The sequence below is a fragment of the Nelusetta ayraudi genome, unplaced genomic scaffold (genome assembly GCF_046127955.1).
Source record: "Nelusetta ayraudi isolate G7.1 ecotype Tasmania unplaced genomic scaffold, CSIRO-AGI_Nayr_v1 ptg000094l, whole genome shotgun sequence".
NCBI lineage: Eukaryota > Metazoa > Chordata > Actinopteri > Tetraodontiformes > Monacanthidae > Nelusetta > Nelusetta ayraudi.
This window is the reverse complement of record NW_027466144.1, coordinates 2,959,323-2,970,000: the sequence shown is the minus strand read 5'-3', so window position 1 is coordinate 2,970,000 and position 10,678 is coordinate 2,959,323. Positions and strand designations below refer to the sequence as shown.

The window sequence follows — 10,678 nt, the reverse complement described above, 5'->3', positions numbered from 1 at the left end:
CGTTCGCTCAGGCGCGCGCCGATAAGAGCCGCCAGACTTTACTGGTTCACCTGCAGGTGAGTTGGGGTGGAGGAGTCTATTGTCCAGGACTGAGATACCGTCTTAAAGCAGTCGCTGAAAGGTGTCGGGAATGAGGCTCTTTAATTGAAGTCGCTTTGTTTGTCTTTTTAAACAAAGAAATGAATAAGCCAGTGAAGCTCAGTGATTTAAAAAAACCCAATAAAAAACAGTATTCAGATGAGAGCTTCCCGCCAGCGTGCAATAAAATATATTAAGGCCTCAATCAGACTTGAGTCATAAAAACACTTTACGATTCTTTACGCTTCTGACATTTACAACTATTAGCCCAGGAAATCATGCGTTAAGCAGTTTGTCAGCGTGGGACTTTATTTTTTTATTTTTTTCCTTTCTCTAGCACTCAGCGCTTTCACTCACACACACACACACACACACACACACACACACACACACACACACACACACACACACACACACACACACACACACACACGGCTGTAACTGACAGAGTGGGTATCATCCACCGCAGCCTACTTATGTCAGTGTGCGTTACTGTTATTTCTTCGATTTCGCTGCGGTGAAAGACGTGAATCACAACAGCTCGCCTCGGGGCCTCTCGCGAGCTCAGCTAACGTGTTACGTGCGCCTAATCTCAATCTGAGGGTGGAAGACGGAGGCTTTCTTTTTTTCTTTTTTCTTTTTGTATTTTCAAAGGTCAGCTCAGTGGATCCGCGGTGTCGTCAACCTCCGACTCTGACGCGGGAAACCTTCCATCCTTCCCTCCACTTTCTCCCCGCCTCACGCTGGGTGTCCTGTGTTGACCTGCCGGGATTATCCGTATCACCTCCGCCGCCGTCCTGCCTCCCACTGGCAAAGCTGCCGCCCTCCCTCCTCTTTCCTTTCTTTCTTTTTTCCCCGCCGCAGAGGATGACGTCAAGACTTGTGACGTTTTTGCACGGCGAAGTGTGAAACTGCTGGAATCCTGCGTGTGTCTGTGTTGATCCTGACAAATCCTTCCCTCCCGATCTGATCTGATGCAGTCGGACGGCGCAAAAAATGAAACAACAATGCAAGAGCAAGTCTTGCTCATCCGCAGCAGCGCTAATTATCGTGAATAATCTACACAAACAGGCTGTTTCTATTAATCCCTGACTATCTCACTTGACTCTCAGCCAGATATATACATATTTTAATGCTATTAATATTCTTATTCTCCATCCTGGGACGGAAATAGCTCCAGCTCCCGCGGCGGCCGCCGTCTGTCCGACGGTCCGGCCTCGCGCCCGGCGCCGTCAACGCGCTCAGCGATTCCACCCGCCTATTAAGCACTTCCACGCACTTTTCCGAAGCTGTTAATCTCCCGAGAGCCATCTGCTACGTTGCCGCTTATCAGCCGCACCAAAAGGGAAAACAAACCCTTTCATGTAGAGAAACATTTCTCTCCACCTCGCCCTCCACCTCGCCCTCCACCTCGCCTCCGTTTGTCATTTTCGCCGCTCGGTCACGTGCCCGCCGCTCCTCTCCGTCTCGTTTCTGCTCGCCAGCGGACCGGCGGGCCGCTGATGGATGAGCGTCCAGATACGCCGCGATACGCGGGAACATCGTCAGGGGTTGTTCTTTATATAGACACGTCTTTTATTCCCCGCGGCGCCCCTGGACAGGCCTGTGCTGACCTGTGCATCAACAAAAGCTGCGTCGTCGGAGTCCGAGTGAGGCACATTCTTTAGGTGACCCAGTGTACCACTGCTTCATTATATGACTTATTATTATTACCAACACCCCTGCAGGGGCGGAAATATATACAGATATATACATACACACAGACACATATATACAGTATGTGTATATATGTATGTGTGTATATATATACATACATACACATATTTATATATATATATATATATATATATATATATATATATATATATATATATACATACATATATATACACATATATATATACATATATACATATACATATATACATATATATATATATATATATATATATATATATATATATATATATATACATATATATATACACACACATACATATATATATACACACATACATATATATATACACACACATACATATATATATATATATATATATACACATACATATATACATACATATATACATACACATATATATATATATACACATATATACATACATATATACATACACATATATATATATACACATATATACTGTATATATATATATATATATATATATATATATATATATATATATATATATATATATATATATATATATATACATAAAACACATATATATAATAAATCTTTACAGTATATACATGTATTTCTATACATATATATATATATATAAATTACTTCTATCCATAAAGATACTTAAAATATAAACCATTAATTAATAAAATTGGTATTGAAATATTTATGCATACGTTTCTCTTTTCCTGATGTGTGTATACATTATTTTGGCTGACCCTGACCTCTGACCTTTAGTCCAAGTTCTAATTCACTCATTGGGTTTGATTTTTCTCAAGAAAGAGTTCTAATGTCTGGGCCCCTGTTCCTAAGCTGCTAAGTATTTGTATTTTAAATAATTTGTTAATAATATAATCGACAGACGACTCACCCTCTCTATTATTGGCCCATGTCCTGGTGCTTCCTCTTGTTGTCTCGCTTTTTTTCCCTCCACGTTCACTCGCAGCCTCCTGGTCCTGCGTGCGTGCACATTTCTCCACCTGGAAGCTGGAAAACAGAGCGAGTCCGCCGCTGTGAAACCGGTCACAACACATCAGACAGTTGCGCAACGAGCCGGTGGCCAACGCGGCGGTCCGTGCTCGCTCCCGCCGCGCTGTCGCCCCCTGTGGTTTCTCCGGAAGCACCCCTGTCGACGCAATTACCTGCAAAAGGGAAGGCGGGAAGTCCAGTTCTCCTTGCAAAAATGACACACAACACAGAGCCTTGTCGACACCTTTTAGCGAAGAAAGTGGGAACTTTGATCTTCCTGCACCAGGGAGGAGGGATTAGGAGACATTAACAATGTCTTTGCCTGCTTCATCAGCTGAGCCCTGTTTTGTTTTGTTTGGTTGTAAAATGTGACACGGACAGGTACGGGCTTATCCCTGAGCACTGTGTTGGTTTTTTGTGTCGCACATTGGAGGTGTTGAGAGAGAGAGCGGGAGAGGGAGAGAGAGAGAGAGAGAGGGCGGAGTCAATCTTTCAGAGGAGACTTTTCACTATTAGACGTTGCCCAAATTTGACTTTTACAGTGGGAAAATGCAGCGACGCCCCTGCAAAGACCGGAAAACACTTTGCAGAATTTATTCCCGCCACGAGGTGATGAAGAGGAGGTTCAGCTCGGGGTCACGGAGCAGATGGTGGTCCGTCCGGCACTCTGCGGGGGGGCTGGGGGGGGGGGGGGGGTTGCAGGGGTATGACAAGGTTGGGGGCACGCTCGCAAACACACACAGGTAAAGGAGAGGCTCCGGCACAAGAGGATGCCCTCCAAAGTCTGAGGTGCAATCAGGTAGAGAGTCCTTCCAACGATGCACCAAGAGGCAAATTTCCTCTTTTTAGCGGGTAAAATCCAGTCACCAGAAATCAGAAAAGCCTATCCTTAACTCGTTCTGCTGGCGCCACTTTGCAGAAAATAAGTGCTAAATCAACATGGAAGTGTCAGGGGGTGAATATGCTGCAGGTCTGAGGAGTTTTTGGAAATTATGAATTGTGCGAAACCGCTGCACTGGAGGCCAGGATGAAAAGCAAAGATCTGAAAATGGCTTTAATAGGGGATCAACTGCTGCTGCTTTTCCTCGAATAAGCGGAGGAGGGATGAGAGGCGAAGGCCGCTACAATGGAACCAGTTAGCAATAATAATATCTTAGTTTCGTCCGTTCATCAAGTCAGCAAAACCCCTTCAACTGTTCTCCGCTGCCTGGCGAGGCGGCGCCGCTCGCAGGTTCCACAAGCGTCGAGTGGCATGTTAATGTAAAGGTGTGTCATGACGTGTGGAGCATGAAAAAACTTGTGAAAACAGGGAGAGAGAGAGAGAGAGAGAGAGAGAGAGAGAGAGAGAGAGCGCCTTCGCCATTGCAGACAACAAAGATGCGATAGGTGTTACGTCTTGTGTCTTCCGCTGCTCGCGCCATCAATCATGTCACATCTGCATCGGGGAGAATTTCAATTTCACACTCGGCTGGGGTGCATAACAAACATATCACGCAACACGGCGGTGGCGGCGGGGGGGGAGGGAGGGAGGAACATATGTGTTCTTGAGTGACTTGACAAGCGAGGGATGAACGCTGATGGAGCCCCGAGGGCGGAGGCTCCGGTTAAATACTGCCGAAAAACGACAACTGCAAATCCATGATCGTCAATTACAATTTTGTGGGTTTTTTTTGCATTTTCACGGTATAATGTGATACTCGGACCTGTTTCTTTCTAGTGTGGCTGCAATGCACTTCTGTAGGATAGGAAGTCGCCTGTGAAATGCAGAAAACACTGTGCGACCTTCGACTAAAAACCAGGGCAGAGATGTTGTTTGGCGGCGATGAAAAGTGAGAAGCCAACAAGGAGGAAGCTGGTGGACGAGTGAGAAGATTCTCCTCCCGCGTCGCTCCATATGCCGGAGCGCGATACAGAATTAAGCCGCCCCGACCCGTCCCTCCCCGCCGACCTAAGTTCCTCACTGAGAGTCTTATTGTGCAATCGATGAGGCGAGCGATCAGCAGAACGATGACCCGAGCGGGACTGAAGCTGCGGACCAGCAGCGGGCCGCAGGAGGCTGAGACTTAAAGCCTCCGTCGGAACATCCCCCCTTTGAAGTTCTGGGCACGTCGGTCCGGGCTGCGGATCAGGGCCGCCCCCCCCGCTCCCCCGAACCTCTCCGCCCCTCCCGCATTAACCCTGCCGAGCCCCTGGCTTCGCTTGCACTGAGTCAGCAGCGGCGCCGCTCCCCCTGGACCTTTCTCGCAGCAGCTCCGGTTGCCAGGTGTGACACTGATGGATGGACGGACAGATGTGAAGCCGATGATTATTCGCCTGTATCGCAAGCTCAGGGTTGCCAGCGTGGGATTGGGATTGGATGGTGACTTTTTACGGGGGAGCGGGTGGGGGGGGGCTTAGTGACAGGCCAGGTGTGTTTTCCTCAACTGTTTTTTTCCCCCTTTCCTTCCCTTCATTAAGTTGTTTTGATGACTCTGTTTTTAAATTGCACGATAATGCGAACACGCACTACAGTTTTCTATCAAGAGGTTCTAATTAGGAGGGAAACAAGGATGGGTGGGCGGGGCAAGTCACTGGTGTGGGCGGGGCTGCCTCTCCCCCAAGGACCATCACAGGGCTGTTTGCCTGAAACCGCGAAGGTTGGACGCTCTCCAAGACTGATTGATCCACACTGATTGATGCACTTGTCCGCAGCTTAAACTTCCTCCTCCTCTTCCTCCTCCTCCTCCTCCTCCTCCTCGTCCTCCTCGTCCTCCTCGTCCTCCTCCTCCCACACTGATCCATTCAAAACAACCACACTGTGATTAGAATCATTTCGATTCCAATTCGTTTAGGCTCTGCAGGATCCACGCCTGAACCTGCAGTCCAAGGCTTAAATATTTTAAGAACACTCGGGGAAGAAGAAAAAGATTGGAAGTGTTTTCCACCACTTAAATTCAAGCACAGCTTGTGTTTGCGCATCCCTTTGTGTGTGTGTGTGTGCGCGCGAGTGTGTGCGTGTGTGTCTGCTCTCTTTGGGGGGTTTTCCAAGGGCACCGCAAGGCGCGTACAGTATTTGCAATTGAAATGCAGGGGGTCGCTCAGGAAGCGAGGCAGGTTAACGGCCCCCCCACCTGGCTGAGTAGACTTCCAAAGGGCACGCCTAATGAATTCCGAGTGGTGGAGCGGGAGGAGTGCAGCGGGGACGACAGCCAGCCATTTATTTATAAAAAGTAAAAAAAAAATACACAGCGAGCCCACTTGTGCTCGCACACGCGCCCGAACCGAGTGGACGTACGGAGGAGAGGAAAGAGTTTGGTCAGCAGCACGGAGGGAAGCAGGGATGAAGGGAGGGCAAAGCTTAAGCTGCGACTCGGATGCATTAATGATGAAAAATACAAGGCGTGCAAGAAGCAAAGCGTCCTCCCTTCTGGCAAGGAGCAAAACAAACAAACGCACAAACAAAGGCTGGAGAACCCCGGCAGGTGATTGGCTGTTTAAAGCAGATGCAGCAGTTTTGTAGCTGCCGATTGTCACTGACTTAAAGCTCCCTGTGACGGAGGCATTAAGTGATAACGCTTGTATATAATATACTCAGTCTGAAGCTGCATTTCAATGACCCCTAGAATCGTGCAAAACCGAAATATCACAATAAAATATGGCTAAAAGGTTTTGACGCTTTCATGAGGGTTTTTTTTTTTTTTTAGACATATTGATGTAAAGGGACAATGCAAAAGTGTCATGTGTTTTGCACCTCCATCCTCCTCATCTTTTTTTTTTACCGCTTATGTGCTTCACACCATTCAGTGGAAACACCTGCAAATTGCAATTGTACTTTGTCGAAACTTTAGAAATATCGCTTCTGTTTTTGAGAAAAACTGTCATGGAAACGCAGCTCGAGTCTTTTGTCCTTTTGCACTCTGGACTCGATCTCTATGCGGACCGAGAGAATCGGTTTTACTGCTGGCGACTAGCGCAGATGAGCCCCGCCCCCTCCCACCGCCTGCTGCCCATTGTACTCTGCTTCCTCTCACTCACCCCCGGGGACGGCTTGTGGCATTTCCAGCGCTAACCGGCTACGACGCTCATCACTGACCTCGCCGACAAGCTGCGCGATAATGACAGCAGGGCCGACCGGATGCTCTGATTGGCCGACAAACGTGCCGGCTTTTTATTAAGACCACCCATGTTTTTTCATGATTTATGTGTATTTATTTATTTTATATTTATTTTATTATTATTGTAGTGTTGGTTGAGTCTTGATCAAAAATCTCGGGACCGCCCAGTCCAAGACAAGGAGTAAAAATGCCTCAAACCAGGGCGCGACTGAGACCCTTTAAAAAGTGGCCTCAAGACCAAGACCAATCTCCAGTACGACAACATGACCTGAAAAAAAAAAAAAAGCATAGTGAAGCCACAGCAGGTCGAGACAGCAGGTCGAGACAGCATCTCTCGACACGTCCGGCCTTGAAGGAACAAACACTCCACCACCGCCGGTGAATCTTGGCTTTTAATAAAAGGCCTTCAAGTGTCCACCTGTAGCCTCGCAGCCGAGAACCCAATCCCCCCCCAGCCAAGTGATGGAAACGGTAGAAGGATTCTCCTCCCTCCACCTTATCTGCTCTTTGCATCCCCCCACATTTCCTCTTGCCGGCGTATTGCTCTCACAAACCTTATTCGTGACCCTCTTTGGCCCCTTTTCACGGTTTCCACTCTCCCGGTTCTGTCTGTCCTCACCTCATTTCCCCCCTGGAGACACTCACTCGCCCAATCTCTCCCTCGCCTGTTTGTTGGAAATAACAGCAGCCATTTTTAGACATAACCACAGGGGTGGGGGGAGGATAAGGGGGGGATATTACCAGACCTGGCAGGCGGAGCGTCCACCTTTCTCTCTCTCTCTCTCTCTCTCTCTCTCTCTGCTCGCTGCAGTAACAACAGCGGGGAAATGTGATTAGCACGGTGCGGCGGCGAATCGGCGGCGAAGCGAAGCAGCGACAGCCCGCGCACGCCGCCGATTTCATGCAAATTCTACCCCCCGAAAAAATCCCAAAAAACAGATTGCCGGAGGCTGACAGGAGGGGGCGCCACGCCGTGTAAACGCACGTTGAGAAAATGAAAAAAAAAAAAAAGGCTCCGCTCGGTGATTAAGAGGGCAGAGCGAGCTGAAGGGGCCCCAATCAGGTCGAATCAATGCCGACTAATCCCGGGGCCAATTAAGGAAATCACGCTCGCTCCGACGCCCAGAACCTAATTTAATTTCTTGCAGGAAGGGATTGATTGAAGGTCTTGGACGAGGCTCAGACAAGCTGGAAGATGCGGTTACAAGGGTTTTTTTTTTTCTTTCTCCCTCTCTCTCAAACTCACACTGGTTTGAGATAACAGGAAGAGTGTTTCTCACATACAGGCTCTGCGTTCTACTTCACGTTGACAGAGGACAGGAAGTGGGGGGGGGGGGGGGGGGATCGGCTGTACAAGTACTTTTTGTTCATCCTTCGCATTGCAATACAACTCAATCCGAGCACGATCAATCCAGCACGCTAAAAAAAAAAAACCCTATGTGCACCAGTTTTGTTTTGTTTTTGTTTGTTTGTTTCTCCACCTGACAACTTCGACTTCAGCGGAGGACAAGCCGCGAAGCCGCTATCGATGTCAGAGAAGAAAAAAAAAGGCGTGGGAGGGACTAACAGCTTTCCAAAATGTCCCTAGTATATTTCAAAACATGACACCCGCGTCTTGCGCAGCCGCCTTTCACCGCTTCAGAGACGGATGATTGATCGGCCTCATTCTAAAAATAAGACAGCTGACAATAAATAAAACACTGTAGCCCGTGAAGCTGGTGAAAATTGGCACTACATCTGCTATATCGGCACTATGTGTGTCAAAAAAGCCTCAAGTATTTGATACCGAATCATCGTTTGCATGTTCGCCCGGTCGCAGAAGAGCCGCGGAGGCTCCTGCTGCCTGAGCGGCGAAAAACACGACGCCTCCTCGCATTTAATCCGCTTGTGTTGCAGCCTCGCAAGACCACAAGTGAGGAGCACAAGTGAAAAATTAATTGCGGGAAGCCTTTTGGGCCAGATGGGGTTATCCACAGGACACATAGCAGCAGCAGCAGCAGCAGCAGCAGCAGCCCAATCAAACAGGCCAACGGGTCTCGCTGCCATGGGGCCGTTTATGTAACCGCTTCAAAGTTGGTTTCCTTTTTTCTTTTTTTTTTAACTCTTTAAGGAAGAAGGAGGAGGAGGAGGAGTGGTCATTCGGAAAACACTTAATCCTCTGAATTTATAAACCTGCTTGCATAACGCCCTCTTTCTCTCTCTTTCTCTCTCTCTCTCCCCTGGGAAGCATCATTTATTGATACTTTCTCAGCCAGGAGTGGTTCCCGCAGTTACGCAACTTCGAGGGTTGCAGGGCTTCTGAATAAATTAGCGACGACGCCGACGTATGGAATGGAACATGCTTTTGCGGACGAGGAAAAAGAAATGATAAAACAACCGGAGCGGAAGCTGCATGTCTGCGAAGAAGACAAGACGAGAGGGCATGTCAAGGTGGGCGCGGCGATAACACACACACACACACACACACACAGTTAGACTCTTTTTTCACATGGTCGGGGGGAAAGAAAGCAGCCTTCATGTCATTAGCAGTGAGTGAGAGCCGGCCTGAGCCGCCGCTTGGATGCCTCACAGCTCAGAGACGAATGTGAGGCAACAGCAGCAGCAGCAGCAGCTCAGAGGGCCGACGAGAGGAACAAACAGCAGGAAAAGGAAAAGAAAAAAGAAAAGCGGCGCGGCGACAAAATGAGGATTGTGCGAAATTCACGGGAGAGAGTGTTGGGAGTGCGAGGGAAGCAGCAGACGGCCTCTAATCTTGGGCAGAATTGAAAACGGGGAAAGCGAGGGAGAAGCGACGATATTAGAGCGTTTTTCTGAGCAGAGGGACGACAACTCGCTGTTTTTGGTTTTTTTTTGTCGTTTGAGTATGATGAGACGGACTGGTGGAGAATGGCCCGAGCTAAATCTCTACCTGCGGATTTGTTTGGTCCACGTCTGCAGCATGTAATCACATTTCTGCCGAGCAGCTACTGGCTGCAGAAGAAGAGGAAGGTAAAAAAAAATCGTCCCCGCTGGCCCACTTGTCCCGAGTGGCCTCGGCTGTCAAGACTTGCACCAATTTAACTAAATTAGCCGCCCTGTATCGACTGCGCTGAGATTAAAACGAGGACCTTGTGGAAGTCAGTTTTATTCACACGGCTGCAAGTGGAGAGGCTGTTAAAGGGAAACTGAGCCATAAAAAAAACGACAAAAATCAGACCTGTTTTCACCCAGCAGTGACTGTAGGTAGGTTACAATAGGTCACAATTAGCCGCTCTGGGAAGTTTGTGATGTCACAAAGAGCACCGATAGAGACTGTTTTCTGTAGCGTTTTATTTTATTAGATTATAAGGATTACAGGAAGATTTTAAAATGGTCGCAACCTTTTAGGATCCAAAACCTACTTTTAATCTTTTCCCAGTCTTGGTCCAATCCAAGTCAGCTCGTCTCTCCCACTTCAAAGATTCATCGGCATGACAAACCAGCGATCCTGAGCCGCCCCGACGAAAAAAACAAAAAGGTTCAGCAGGTGAGCAGATTAATAAAACATCAGGATGTGTCCTCCTCTCCCGCCGCTGCCGCAGCGCCGCTGTTATGCAACGGCGGCGTTTGCATAATTTCGCACCTCTCCGCACACACATCCTTGTACTGGCAACTCATCCGGCCCTCGGGTGACGCGTTCGCACTTCTGGCACGTCACCGGAGCCGCGTTTCAACCTGAAGGGTTCTTGTACTTGGAGGCACCTCCGGACTCAATCAGGGAAAAATAGGAGGAAAAGGAAGAGGGTTTTTTTTTTTTTTTGTCTCGGGAGGCTTTGCTGTGACTCGCAGAGGGAGACGTTTGAGCACAAGTGTG

The 10,678-nt window shown here is 48.2% G+C and overlaps 1 protein-coding gene across 3 annotated transcripts in view; it reads right to left on the bottom strand.

The window, feature by feature from the left end:
* dlgap1b (discs, large (Drosophila) homolog-associated protein 1b) overlaps nucleotides 1-10,678 on the bottom strand; it is an 80,766-nt gene that overhangs the window by 50,517 nt on the left and 19,571 nt on the right. For all 3 annotated transcript variants that reach the window (XR_012929090.1, XM_076047509.1, XM_076047510.1), the window contains one exon: nucleotides 2,655-2,770. The gene's annotated coding sequence lies outside the window, so the exon portion shown is untranslated. The remainder of the gene's footprint in view (nucleotides 1-2,654; nucleotides 2,771-10,678) is intronic.